The sequence below is a fragment of the Muntiacus reevesi genome, chromosome 1 (assembly GCF_963930625.1).
Source record: "Muntiacus reevesi chromosome 1, mMunRee1.1, whole genome shotgun sequence".
NCBI classification, from domain to species: Eukaryota; Metazoa; Chordata; class Mammalia; order Artiodactyla; family Cervidae; genus Muntiacus; species Muntiacus reevesi.
In genome coordinates, this window is record NC_089249.1 from 244,205,949 (window position 1) to 244,221,003 (window position 15,055).

Sequence of the window (15,055 nt, forward strand, 5' to 3'; positions counted from 1 at the left end):
AAATCACACACGCTTGTGGGGACAGTCCAGCTCACTGGCCTCTGGGCATGCCCTCTGTTCAAGGGGAACCACTCTTTTTCTCTCCAGTTCACAGTGTTCCGCTTCTCTAGCTCCAACTGCAATCTTAGCTTAGTGGAAATTTGGAAGAAAATCAAACGAATTATATGTTTATGAACTCAAAGACAAGTTCTTGCTGGATATTAGAATTTCCAAGAAAGGTCAAATTCCGAGTCTTATAAAATGTTGTCTCTATTACTCATTCTTGAAGAAGACTAGTTTTATTCACAGCCATGGCTCTAACTTAGTTCTGAAAAATACCTCCAGCTCTGAGAAGAGATATTTTATGTGACACGGTAGCAAAACTCAGATATTTTCCTGTTTAGATTTATAGCTATTTCTTGCTCTAGGAAGGGCTGCTGCTGGCTCCGTCAGTGAAATGGTGAATTGTCTCTGACAGCAATGAATTCACTCAACGCACTCTTAAACCTTCCCAATTACTGGCTTTTTCCTAAGCCTCAGAGTACATTAATCATGTAACTGAGAAAAGACTTATTATGACCTTCTTTTGTATCAATTTTAGATATAGCCTATAAGTGAAAAAGCTGTCTGCAGATGTGTCCAGTGTTTTCTATGGGAATTTAGGAAAATCAAACAAGAAATGGATATGCAAACTTAAAATAGGAAATTATAGCCTTTTAAGGACAGTGCAGTGTCATCATATTCTTATTTAGATGGATTTAGTTTTTGTGGAAAGAGAGAGAGGAGAGAGTTCTGCCTGTCATTTTAACCTCTGTGAGGAGGAAGTGATGGAGACAGACAGATGGAGACAGGAATCTGCCTATGTTTCATTAGTTATGTGCCCATGTGCTCCCGATGTTAGCATCTCACAGAGACTATGGAGTTTAAAGCTGCATATTTTTAAAACAACAGGACCCATAATTGCAAACCAAGCACAGCATGATGTTTGAGCAAATCTGGATATTACATAAGCTACTACTTATTAAGAGGCTTATTACAAAAACCTTATGAGAGACAATACTTTCATACCCAATGTGGCTCCTTGCTGAGGTATTTTTCAAGGATAGCTCTTTATTTTTTTTTTCACTCGGTGCACTGACTACCCTCAGAATGAGACCTTGCATGCACACACACATGTTCAGTTGCTTCAGTCCTGTCAGACTCTTTGCGACTCTATGGCCTGCACCCCACGAGCCTCCTCTGTCCATGGGCTTTTCCAGGCAAGAATACTGGAGTGGGTTGTTATGCCCTCCTCCAGGGGATCTTCCTGACTGAGGGATCGAACCCGTGTCTCCTGTGTTGCAGGTGAATCCCTTACTGCTGAGTCACTGGGGAAGCCCAAATGAGGCATTACCTACAATCTACTCAGTCATCCCCATCATCACCATAACTTTCATCATTTCTACCCTCACAGCAGATGGCCCAAACCGCATCTTTCTTTCTAGACCCTATGCTGCTGTCACTCACACTGGAGGTGGACCTGAATAAACTGCTTTCTTGGGTTGACCCACTGGAGCATTAAAAAAATGATTAAAAATCTTTATATGAAAGATGATTCTTTTTCTTCTAATATCTCTTATCCCATTTTTATTCCTCACTAACTACACATGAACACTACACTAAGTGCTGATTATTTAAAGAAACACATTTCTTGCCTGGTGAACATGCTAAGGGCATCATACCATCTTACCTTTGTATTTGCTAAGGGCTTGTCACAGATAGAAGGAACCACCCATTTGATGTTTGAATGGAATTCAAAATGCCTTCTTTAGGAAAAAAAACTAGAATTTTTTTTTTTTCATTTAAGCAGTGACTGGGAATGGGTAGCTAAAAGAGGAAAAAGTAAAAAAGTATCTATGAATTTTTAAGGGAAAATTAGAGAGTTCAGTTGTACCTAGGTATTCAAAAGATTAGGCAACCCTGAAGGATTTATTGAATACCTATTACCTGTTCAGTTTTGTGTTAAGTGCATTGAAGGACTATGAAGAAATAGAAGGAGCTGGCAACAAACCTGACAAGAGAATGAAACAGCATTAAAAGTACCTGGTAGAATTATTTGTCTGGCTCTTAGAGTTTAAAAAGCATTTAAAATAAGCAATCTTACTTGACTCACCCAATTTCTTTAAGACAATGATTATGACCTTCATCTGATGTAATAGATAAGGAAACTGAGGCCTAGATTAAGTAAAATACCTTGTCCGGCTAGTCAGTAGCTTAGCCTATTTTGAACTCAGATGTTTTGACTCCAAACAGTAACAAAAGTTCAGGGGAGGCATTAGTGATTGGTAATGAAAGACAATTCTCCACTCTGTCTCTCAAATGTTTTGGTGTCTTGCAAACAAGAGAATTGACTACCTTAGTGCTATATCATGTTCTCAGAGTTGTCTGTAGAACAGAGAATCTTGAGAGGTGGAAACTGTGTTCCTCTCAGGAGCAGAAGGCATGTGTGTTTTCTGTTCAGTGCAATAAAGATGATGTCTTCCTCTCAGGTAAAAGGTCAGGCTCATTATAAAAGATTCATGTAACCTGAGAATCATCTTTTATGGATTGAAACGACATCAGAAGCTCTACAATCCACCCCCCTTGAAAAATCAGCTTTATTAAGATGCAATTTAAATAGTGAAATTGACCAACTTTAAATGGACAGTTTGAGTTTCAGCAAATTTTCATAGTACCATAACTATCAACACAATAAAGGTATGGGATATAGTATTTCCTTCAGTCTCAAAATTCCTTCTGCAGTTAATTTATTCTCCTAATCTCTTGCCCTTGGCAACCACAGATTTTTATCTTTAGTTTCCTATCCCTGTAGTTTTGCCTTTTCTGGGATCCCATATAGATGAAAAGATACAATATATTATCTTTTTTATAATTATATTTATTTTTAATTGACTGGTGATTGCTTTACAATATTGATTTGATTTACATACAGTCTCCTTCACTTAGCAAAACCTGTTTGAGTTTTGCTCATGTTGTGATGTGAATTAGTAGTCTGTTCTTTTTTACTGCTGACTGGTAGCATATGTACATGCATCAACTTGTTTATCCCTTCACAACTTGAAGGACATCCCGATTGTTTCCAATTTCTGGCCATAAAAATGATAAATATAAACATAAATATGTTGTGTTCAATTCAGTCACTCAGTTGCGTCTGACCCTTTGGACCCAATGGACTGCAGCATGCCGGGCCACCCTGTCCATCACCAACTCCCGGAGTTTACTCAAACTCATGTCCATTGAATTGGTGACGCCATCCAACCATCTCATCCTCTGTTGTCCCCTTCTCCTCCTGCCTTCAATCTTTCTCATCATCAGGGTCTTTTCCAATGATTCAGTCCTCCACATCAGGTGACAAAATTATTGGAGTTTCAGCTTCAGCATCTGTCCTTCCAGTGAATATTTAGGACTGATCTCCTGTAGGATGGACTGGTTGGATCTCCTTGCAGTCCAAGGGACTCTCAAAAATCTTCTCCAACATCACAGTTCAAAACATCAATCCTTAGTGCTCAGCTTTTTTTCTTTACAGTCCAACTCTCACATCCATACATGACTACTGAAAAAACCATAACTTTGACAAGATGGACCTTTGTTGGCTAAGTAACGTTTCTGTTTTTTAATATGCTGTCTAGGTTTGTCATAGCTTTTCTTCCAAGGAGCAAGCATCTTTTAATTTCATGGCTGCAGTCATATCCACAGTGATTTTGAGCCCGAGAAAATAAAGCCTCTCACTGTTTCCATTGTTTCCCCATCTATTTGCCATGAAGTGAATTGATGGGACTGAATGCCATGATTTTCATTTTTCGAATGTTGTGTTTTAAGCCAGATTTTTCACTCTCCTCATTCACTTTCATCAAGAGGCTCTTTAGTTCCTCTTCTCTTTCTGCCATAAGGGTGGTGGTGTCATCTGCATATCTGAGGTTATTGATATTTCTCCCAGCAATCTTTATTCCAGACGTGCTTCATCCAGCCCAGCATTTCTCATGATGTACCCTGCATATAAGTTAAGTAATCAGAGTGACAATATACAGCCTTGGTGTACTCCTTTCCCAATTGGGAACCAGGCCGTTGTTCCATGTCCAGTTCTAATTGTTAGAATTAGATAAATATAAACATATTTAGGGCTTCTCTGGTAGCTCAGGTACTAAAGAGTCTGCCTGCAATGTGGGAGAACCCGGTTCGATCCCTGGGTTTGGAAGATCCCCTGGAGAAGGAAACAGCAACCCACTCCAGTATTCTTGCCTGGGAAATCCCATGGAAGGAGGAGCTTGGCAGGCTACAGTCCATGGGGTCACAAAGAGTAGGACACGACTGAGTGACTAACTAGATGCTAGAAACATATTTATGATTAGGTTCAAATAATATATTTATATTTATGTTTACATAAAGCAATAAATATATTTATGTTTATGTTTAAATAAAAAGATGATAAATATAAACATAAAAATTTTGTGTAAGTATATCTTTTTCATTTCTCATGGGTTAATTTGGACTAGGATCACTGGATTATATGATAAGTATATTTACATTTATTGAAAAATGGCCAAACCGTGTTCCAGTGGCTATACCATTTATGCATTTTAGTCAGAAAGATAAGAGTATTCCAACTGTTCTACATCCTCACTAACACTGGTATGAGCAGTCTTTTCAACTGTAGCCCTTCTGAGAGGGTATGTAGTAGTGTCTTGTGACTTTAATTTACACTTCCCTGGGACTAATGATGTTAAGCATATTTCATAATCTTTTTTGTCACCTGTATATGTTCTTTGGTAAGATGTCTGTTAGAAACTTTTCCCTATTTTAAAAAATCTGTCTTGTTTTCTTACAGAGTTACCAAAGTATTTTCATATATTCTGGAAATAGGTCTTTTGTGAGACGTTTGTTGTGAAATTATTTTTTCCTCAGTCTATGGCATGCCTTTTCAATTTCTTTACAGTATCTTTTACTCAGGAAAATTTTAAATTTTGATAATGTCCAGTGTGTCACTGTTTTTGTGTCTGATCTCTTGTGCTTTTGTTACCTATTTAAAAAGCTGCCTAACCCAAGGCTGCTTGTATTTTCTTCTATGCTTTCTTTTAGAAATGTAATAGCTTTAATTTTTACATTTAAATGTATCATCCATTTCAAGTTAATTTCTTGCATGCCACATGAGGTAAGGGCTAAGTTTCAGTATTTTACATGTTCAGTAGTACCAAAGCCATATGTCAAAAACATTATCTCTTTCCCACTGAATTCCTTAGTAATTTTGTTGCAAATTGATTGACCATGTAAGTATGAGCCTATTTCTGGAATATCTATTTCATTAATCTCTACGTCTGTCTTTATACCAAATACTGTGTTATCTTGATTATTATAGCTTTATGAGAATATGATATAATTCCCCCACTTCAATAAAGGAAAGATACTTGCCCCAAATCACAGAGCAGGGGAGCTCCAATCCAGGACTAGCATTGACTTATACTTATTCAGCAGTGGCCACAAGACTGCAAAAGGTCAGTTTTCATTCCAATCCCTAAGAAAGGCAATGCCAAAGAATGCTCAAACTACCACACAGTGGCACTCATCTTAGATGCTAGTAAAGTAATACTCAAAATTCTCCAAGCCAGTCTTCAACAGTATGTGACTGATGAACTTTCAGATGTTCAAGCTGGATATAGAAAAGGCAGAGGAAGCAGAGACCAAATTGCAAGATCCATTGGATAATTGAAAAAGCAAGAGTTCAGAGAAACATCTATTTCTGCCTTATTGACTATGCCAAAGTCTTTGACTGTGTGGATCACAACAAACTGGAAAATTCTTAAAGAGATAGGAATACCAGACCATCTGACCTGCCTCTTGAGAAATCTGTACGCACGTCAGGAAGCAACAGTTAGAACTGGACATGGAACAACAGACTGGTTCCAAATTGTGAAAGGAGTATGTCAAGGCTGTATGTTGTTACCCTGCTTATTTAACTTATATGCAGAGTACATAATGAGAAACACTGGGCTGGGTGAAGCACAAGCTAGAATCAAGATTGCTGGGAGAAATATCAATAAGCTCAGATAAGCAGATGGCACAACACTTACAGCAGAAAGTGAAGAAGAACTAAAGAGCCTCCTGATGAAAGTGAAAGAGGAAAGTGAAAAAGATGGCTTATAACTCAACTTTTAGAAAGCTAAAATAATAGCATCTGGTCCCATCACTTCATGGGAAATAGATGGGGAAACATTGGAGAGAGTGACAGACTATTTTTTTTGGCTCCAAAATCACTGCAGATGGTGACTGCAGCCATGAAATTAAAAGACACTTACTCCTTGGGAGAAAAGTTATAATCAACCTAGAGAGCATATTAAAAAGCAAAGACATTACTTTGCCAACAAAAGTCTGTCTAGTCAAGGCTATGGTTTTTCCAGTAGTCATGTATGGATGTGAGAGTTGGACTGTAAAGAAAGCTGAGCACTGAAGAATTGATGCTTTTGAACTGTGGTGTTGGAGAAGACTCTTGGGAGTCTCTTGGACTGCAAGGAGATCCAACCAGTCCATCCTAAAGAAAATCTGTCCTGAATATTCATTGGAAGGACTGATGCTGAAGCTGAAACTCCCAACACTTTGGCTACCTGATGTGAAGAGCTGACTCATTTGAAAAGATCCTGATGCTGGGAGAGATTGAAGGCAGGATAAGGGGACGACAGAGGATGAAATGGTTGGATGGCATCACCAATTCAATGGACATGAGTTTGAGTAAACTCTGGGAGTTGGTGATGGACAGGGATGCATGGTGTGTTGCAGTCCATGGGGTCGCAAAGGGTTAGACAAGACTGAAGGACTGAACTGAACTGAACTGAACTACTCCCTACTCAGTTCTCCTCCATCTTCCCTACATTGCCTTCTGGTACCATTTGTGCCTGAACGCCTACCTTCACTCAATTTCCCTAGGCAGAGAAGAGAGAAAATCTGGTGACGTATTTTTATGTTAAGGATTCATGAGATTTTTGCATTTTGCTCAATCACATGCTGTTTCTATTAATATAAAGCAGACAGTTTTCCTCCACCTCATTTCTCATCCTTCTCCTCTCAAATCCAAGTAAACTTGATACTCCAGGAAAATGAGCCCCATCTCTCATCCATATACCTCTGGCACATACGTCAGCTGAATGGGTTGCTGCTGCTGCTAAGTCGCTTCAGTCGTGTCCGACTCTGTGCGACCCCATAGACGGCAGCCCACCAGGCTCCCCTGTCTCTGGGATTCTCCAGGCAAGAATACTGGAGTGGGTTGCCATTTCCTTCTCCAATGCATGAAAGTGAAAAGTGAAAGTGAAGTCGCTCAGTCGTGTCCGACTCCTAGCGACCCCATGAACTGTAGCCTACCAGGTTCCTCCATCAATGGGATTTTCCAGGCAAGAGTACTGGAGTGGGGTGCCATTGCCTTCTCTGGTTGAATGGGTTGGGCTGATGCAAATCAGAAACGATCACTGCCACCATGAGGACACAAGCCAGCCATACTGTAAGACAGGCTGGCCAGTAGACTCCACACAATCACACCTAAAGAGTTTTCTTTGGCTTCCCTCCTTAATTGGAACTTCTTTAATAGTAACAGATGGTTGGTACAGTATGCAGAAAACAGTCACACAAGCCCACTTCTTTTGCTAAGCTTCCTTTATGTAATCAGCAAACATGACATTCAGGACATCTGAAGGATCAACAGACATGGGATCCCCAAATAGTGTTCTCTCTCATGCTGTCTCCCCACTCCGAATTACTGCTTCAGCCACAAGGACTGGCAGAGATCTTGGGGCTTTCCTTTCCAGTATCTGGAACACTGGCCATGTGGATGATAGAAATTCAGCCAGAGAAAGGAATACCAAAGCAGTCTTCATTGAAATGTGAGCTCCAGCTGAGAAATAAGTGTTGCTTGAAATAAATATCTTAACCACCTTTCATCCAGATTTCACTTCCAATGCAGTTTTGTGCTTCTTTAAATTTAAGCTTTTAGAGTAATCTCTCCATCCTTACTTCAAAGACACAACTAAAATATTGACTGAGCATTTTGTGTTCTAGTGAAGAGGGCATTGCAGGTATGTATGTGTGAAGACTCATGTGAGTGGCTAGTAGATGTGATATCAAAAACTGCATTTTGTTGAAAAGATTTGAAAAAGTCATAATTAGCAAACACAAATGGAGAAAGCAAGAGAAGGGTCATATATCATTTAGAAATATATCATGTATGTTAGAAGCCAAAGAATTTGGTACGATCACCCTTATATGCCTGAGGTAATCCTTGCTTCTTCCCTCTTCCCAAATAAAGAAAAAGAAAATCACTTTAGTATAGTAAATTAATGTAGTCTTATGCATTGACAATCCATTGTTATATTTAGCCACTAAATATAGTAAAACCTCTCTTAACTAAAGGACTCTAAAAATAGTGTTCTAGTTGTTCTACTTCTTGATTGAGGATTTATATAGAATCTCTTTCTTCAGCTTTTGTTGAAAAAACTTCCAAAATGTATTAATATGCTTCCTAGTCTTCATAATTCTAGGGAACATAATTGTGTTCTTTTCATGATTCAGGATTTGAAGATTTAGGAGTCATTTGGAAAATGCATCTCCTTTTAAAGGCTGTAAAAGCAGTGATGAAATTGTGGGAGTTCCATTGAGTGTGCAAGGTCTTCAGCCCTCATTGTTCTTGTTGTAAGAAGAGAAGACAGGACTGCATTCATGATTTTTGCACCGCAATGTATAGAGCCTCCAACCTCTTATGTATAATGCATGGCCTGAGATATTTTAAAGGTGATACTTTCAGCACATCACACCAATCCTAGGAGGTAGTTATCATTCTAAGTTTGTACCAGTAGAAACTAGGGTTAGTGAGGCTACATATTTTGCCAAGGTTATAGAGTGAGCAAGAAAGAAAGCCAGGAGCAAATTCTGAGCTTTTCCCCTGTACTTCTTACCACTGGGCTCAATGTAGTCAAATTTCAGTTATTTCTTATATCTTGACTTTTTCCACTGTCCTACAAGATTCTGACTTTAGGCTTGCCCTCTTTTGATAATGCATCATTCTAAAAACTATACCCTCCTAACAGTTGTTATCTCAGACCCAGCAGCAGCTCACTCAAATCTGAATGTGTTTAGATTTTGGAAGTAATCATACAGAAGCACACCATCAAATTCATTAGGACAAAGTGTGCAATAGTAGAAGGAAGATTAAGGGGATTCAGGGGTGTGTGATATTCTGCATACCCAAATACCACGACCCAGGCAACCCTCATCTACTCTACATTTAGAATTGGATGGCTCTGGAGGAGTTTCCAAGGTTTTCTCACCATCCATCATGTCCCAGAGCTTTCAACATTGAATGAAAGTGGCAGACACTGGGACTTTGTCTCCTTGAAGGATAGAAGTCACTATGTAGCATCAGTTACTCCAGAAAAGGAAACCAAATTGATGGAGGTCAGTTGTCTCTTCCAAACTTCTCTTGAGAGTAGTACTTCCATAGATAGGAGTTTATAGAAATACCATCTTCCTGAGCTGCAACTTACAAGCATGCAAGAGATACTGCAGTGGGCTCATTTGTCTGCCCCATAAAAACAACTCTACACCTTGAGTTGAAGGGCACACGCCAAGGGGTGTTTAAGCCTCCCTACAGTGCCTGCCTTTGGGGTCCTAAAGTCAGGGCTACATATTTGTTCCCTGGGTTGGGCTTATTTTTGGGATATGGCAAATAGATTGCAAAGCAAGGACTAGAAGTTTATTTTTAATCCTGTTTTGTTTTTAACTTTTAAAAGCATTACATCTTTATTGTAGAAAATTTGAAAGGAACAAAGAACTTTAGAGAAAACCGGGTAATTGTTTTAAAATGCAAATCCATGCATTTTCCTATGCTACTAAAATCACTTCAATGGTTTCTACTTACACTCAGAATAAAATCCAAACCCTTTCTTGTTCATAGGGTTCTGCATGTTGGTATGTTTCATTACATGTTTAATGCATTTTATATTGTTATGAATAATGTTTCATAAGAACTTTACCATTCTCCTCAAAAACCAAGACAAAAAAATCTTGATAATATCATTGTCATAACTTTGCTACATTGTGTATATATACCATAACATATATATTTTCATAAAGTTGAATAATTAGGTTGTTTTCAGTCATTTTCTTTTATAAAGATTAGGGGGAGAAATATCTTTGTGCATAAATATTTATAGACACTTTTAGATTGGAAAGACTCTGTGGCAATTAGGAGACTGAGCAGGTCATTTAAATGAGATAATGGATGAAAACACTTAACTATACTTAGATGTGCATTATGATAATGAATGTAAATTACTCTACCTTCAGATTCAATTTATTCCAGCCCTGCCTTTAGGAATAAATTGGCTACCTCACCATATTACTGAAACCTAACCCTCTAACCAGTCTGCCCCCAAGTCCTGCAATTTATGATTGCAAATGTTACTGGTTCAAGAGTTTCTGCACCAGTACTGTTCTTGTGATGACCTGTGCCCCAATACTCCAAGGAAGACACTTGTGTGGTTTCTTCTTTCTTTTTATTAGAAGCTCCGTGGCCATCAAAACTTGCTCAGTGGAGGAAGTCACCTTGGGGCAAAAGCCCCAGTAGTACCTTTGTGGGAGTGTACCATCAACAGTCTCAGGGGAAGAGGTTATTAAAATAAATTATCTTATACTTCAATTGATGCCCTGAGAGAAGCTTGCATTTTCCCCTTTTTATGTTTCTAACAGGAGGCTTTGTGGGAGTTTGTTTACATTTGACAGAGTCAGGAAAGAATGGAAAGGCAAAGAAGAACTAGTTGCTTTTTTAGTTGTAGCTTGTTCTTTTTTTTAAATCCCATTCCCTTGCAATTTGAATACACAACTTACAACTTAATCTTTTAATTTTATATTCGTTGTATTTTGGAAAATGCTTACACACAGTAAAAGAGAAAAACATCCTTATGAGAGGTAGGAAATGCTTAGGGGAGGGAAGCCTCTGGAACATTAACAAGAAAATACAACCAATTATTCAGGGCCAAAAGAGAAACCAAAATCCTAGCCACCCTGCAATCTGAGATAAGGCTCTCAGCCCCATCTTTCTGCTTCTAAATCCTACATCTCAAGTTCCAAACTCAAACACCTACATGGTCCAGACAGGTGGTGCAAATGCAGTCAGCCAGTTTGGGACAGAGGAGACTGGCTATACCACAGGCAGTATAGTATACTTACTATATATGTATAGTGAAAGTGAAAGTGAAGTCGCTCAGTCGTGTCCAACTCTTTGTGACCCCATGGACTGTAGCCCACCAGGCTCTTTAGTCCATAGAATTTTCCAGGCAAGAGTACTGGAGTGGGTTGCCATTTCCTTCTCCAGAGGAATCTTCCCAACCCAGGAATCAAACCCGGGTCTCCCGCACTGCAGGCAGACACTTTACCGTCTAGTAAGGACATTTACTTATTAGAAGGGCATTTTAAAAATCCTATGCAGGTCTTGCAAAACAAGTCTGCAAGCTAAATGCAGCCTGTATATATTACAGACACATGTCAATACAGTTATGTATGCACAAGAATGTATGTGTCATACATTACTCAGAACTTTCTGTGTCTATATATAGGTTGTTGTTTAGTTGCTAAGTCATATCCAATTCTTTGTGACCCCATGAACTGTAGCCCACCAGGCTCCTCTGTCCAAGGGATTTCCCAGGCAAGAATACTGGAGTGGGTTGCCATTTGCTTCTCCAGGGGATCTTCCCCACCCAGGGATCAAATCTACACCTCCTGCATTGGCAGGTAGGGTTCTTTACCACCGAACCGCCAGAGAAGCTCAAATATATAGAGATAGATATAAATATAGACACAATATGCATACATATATATCCTCAAGATTTGATCCTTGACATCAGCTTGTTCAAGAAACTAGTTTGTGTTGTTAAACAGAATGCTTACTTACCCTCTTTGTCAGAAACATTTGTATTTGTATTAATATCTTAGTTTAGGGCTTTTTCAAGAACAATAAGGAGACATCTAGCAATACTTTTTAACATCTTATGTAAGTTTTATAAAATACATTTGGAAAAAGGAAAAATTTTTGTCTTTAATATTTGGTAAGCCTGCATATCCATAGAAAGATGTAATTACAGGCATTTCTGCTTAACATCAGCTCAGTAATCTATTCTTGAAAAATCAGATATTCTACACAAAAACACTAACCCAGAAGCATGTTTCCTATTATTTTAAATGGGAAGAATTATAATGCATTATTCATCAACCCCAAATCCCCAACTAATTTCCTAAAACACAATTTAAACACAGACACACACAACAAATTTGTCATTTAGGATGTAAAATGCTTAAAACATTGCTTCCTGATAACCAAATTATGAATACAATTGTTCACAAGCAGTCGATTTGGGTACTGACCATGATATTCTAGGGTATCTTTTCACTAGCAACATTCCTTTTAGTAATAATTAGCATGCTCTTTAAAAAATGTGATTCTGATGTTCCATTCTTTGTGATTGGAATGTAATTTGAGAGTTGTCTCCACATATTGTTTTGTTTAAAATGTTGAAGAGTCTGTTTAAATATAACTTTTTCATATATAAAGAGTAATGAAAGCCATTGTATTGAAAAACATATAAGTACCATGTGTTTGGTAGTGTTAAAAAAACAGAGTCATTCTTGTTTTGTACAGTTAGTGTACAAATGTACATGTACCTTTACAATGTACAATGTACAAATGTAATGTACCTTTACATTAACTGTAGAGGTAGGTTTCAAAGTTTGACTACAATGTCAAAATGAGCTATTGTCCATAGCGTGTGACATAATAAAATGCCTTGCTAGGAGACTAGTTCAGTGTCTGACAGTTAGTGGTCTAATAATATTATAGCCATTTCCTTTTAATAAACTCCATCAATAGATTAATTAATTGGGGTTATATTTCCATTATAATTAGAAAAGCTAATTTATTTTAAGAAACATTTGTGAGCCTCAATTGCAATCTGGGTTAAAATTCTTACGTAGAGTAGATTGGAGGAAGTGCCTAGATATTGGCTGGGAGGAAAAAATAAAAATAAACAAACAACCCAGGCCATGAAGGCTTCTCTAAGTCTTCATATGTGGTTTCATATGCAAAGAAACAAAATTCAATAATCAAAAATAATTAAGTTCCCAAGTATGGAGAAGTATGCTCACCGTAGATATATTCTGCTATGGATAATAACTGTAAACTCCGGACAAAATGTAAAACACAACTGCTTGAAGAATCTAAGAATAAACAAAAGTAGGAGATTCCAGAAAGTGATAGAAATTTGGGAAATGGGACTAGATAGGATGCTTCCTATTAATATGAATTTTAGCCTGAGGGCATGCAAAGTCGGCTCCTTGTGGCATCTAAACCTTCGCTAGAAAACCTACAGCCCTTCTGGCCTGAAGAGCTAAAGGATAGAGTTCAGAGTGACCATAGTCACTAGGCAGTGAGGAAAGGGTCCTGGAAAGGAGAGACCCAGTGTTAGGGAGACTTAATTTCTGTGTATAGACTCTTCCAAATCTCTGGTTGATCCCTGAGCCACACAGAGGAGCTAACTCCTGTTGGACTGCAAACTGCTCAGCTAAGGAGTAACAGAACTCAACCAATTTGAGTTGCTGCCCAACAGCAAGGTTTAAAGTTAGATTCCAACCAATTAATTGCCTAATAAAACAAACACACCAAAAATATCAATAATTTTTGGAGGAATGTAACAGAATTCCATTACTACACCATATCATTGCAATGCCCAGAATATAATCCAAAATTGCTTGGCATACAAAGGATAGAAATTTGTGACCTAGTCTCAAGATAAATAATAATCAGCAGAGACTAACCCTAAAATATCTCAGATGTCAGAATTAGCCCACAGGAATTTTAAAGTAGCTATTATAACTATTATCAATGAAATACAGGAGAGCATATTCATTAATAAAAAGATAGAAAACCTCAGCAGATAGACAATAAAAGGAAGACACAAGGGACTTCCCTAACAGTCCAGTGGTTAAGACTCTGCTTACACTGTAAGGGGCACAGGTTTCTCTTTGGGAAACTAAGATCCTGCATGCTATGCAGGAGAGAAAAAAAACAAATGAAAATTTTAAACTAAAATGATATAATATCTGAAATAAAATATACGAATAAAAATCATTCTAAACTTTAACTTTACATGTAAAAAGTACTAATGCATACGTGTATTCCTATATCACAGAAATCATTTTACAGCCTTTGCTTTGCTGCCTCTTTCAGTTCTCCACATGGCTGGCAAGTGCTGCCTAACAGTCTTCTTTTCTCTACCATATTTTCATCTTCCAACAATATCCTACCTGGAAAGCTTTTCTTTTTTTTAATTCCCTTCTCTTTTCCTCTTTCTCTTTCCTTTGCCTCTTCCCCTACAACCGTCCCAGGATTCTGTTTGTTTTTTTTTTTCTCATTGTCCAGAAGCTCTGCAAGAAGGGGACTCAAATTTTGACCCAGAATTTTTCTTTTGAAAAGAGCAATGGGGGTGAGGTAGGATGTACAGTGAATATTCACATACTGATTATTTGTTCCTAAACATCATGCAGTAAAGTGCAACTCATATATCCATGGGCTTCTGTGCCTGAATACAGGTTTCACGTTTACAGGGTACCTTGTTCTCTAGTCTACTCTACTTTTGACATTCTTTTTGTCCCATTGAATATTATTATTTATTATTTTTTCAGCTGCCTAGTTTTCTGTCTTTCCGCTGTCTACATTTCTGTCAATTTGTATTGTACCACTCACCCCCAAGGCTACCACTGCCATGGAATAATCCAACTTTTCTAGACCACTGACTGCATCTACTTTTGTCCTTCTTTAGCTAATAGGAAAGTTTTTACCCCTACTATGGCCATACCTTCAGAGGGCCTTCCCATGGCATAGTTGTTGAATTGCTCGTGATCTAGTTTTTTCCTTTATACTTTAGTTCTTATCCTATAAGAAGGCAAGGGTTTCTCTGGCCAGACAGTAAAGAACCTGCCTGTAATGCGGGAGACCCAGGTTCCGTCTTTGGGT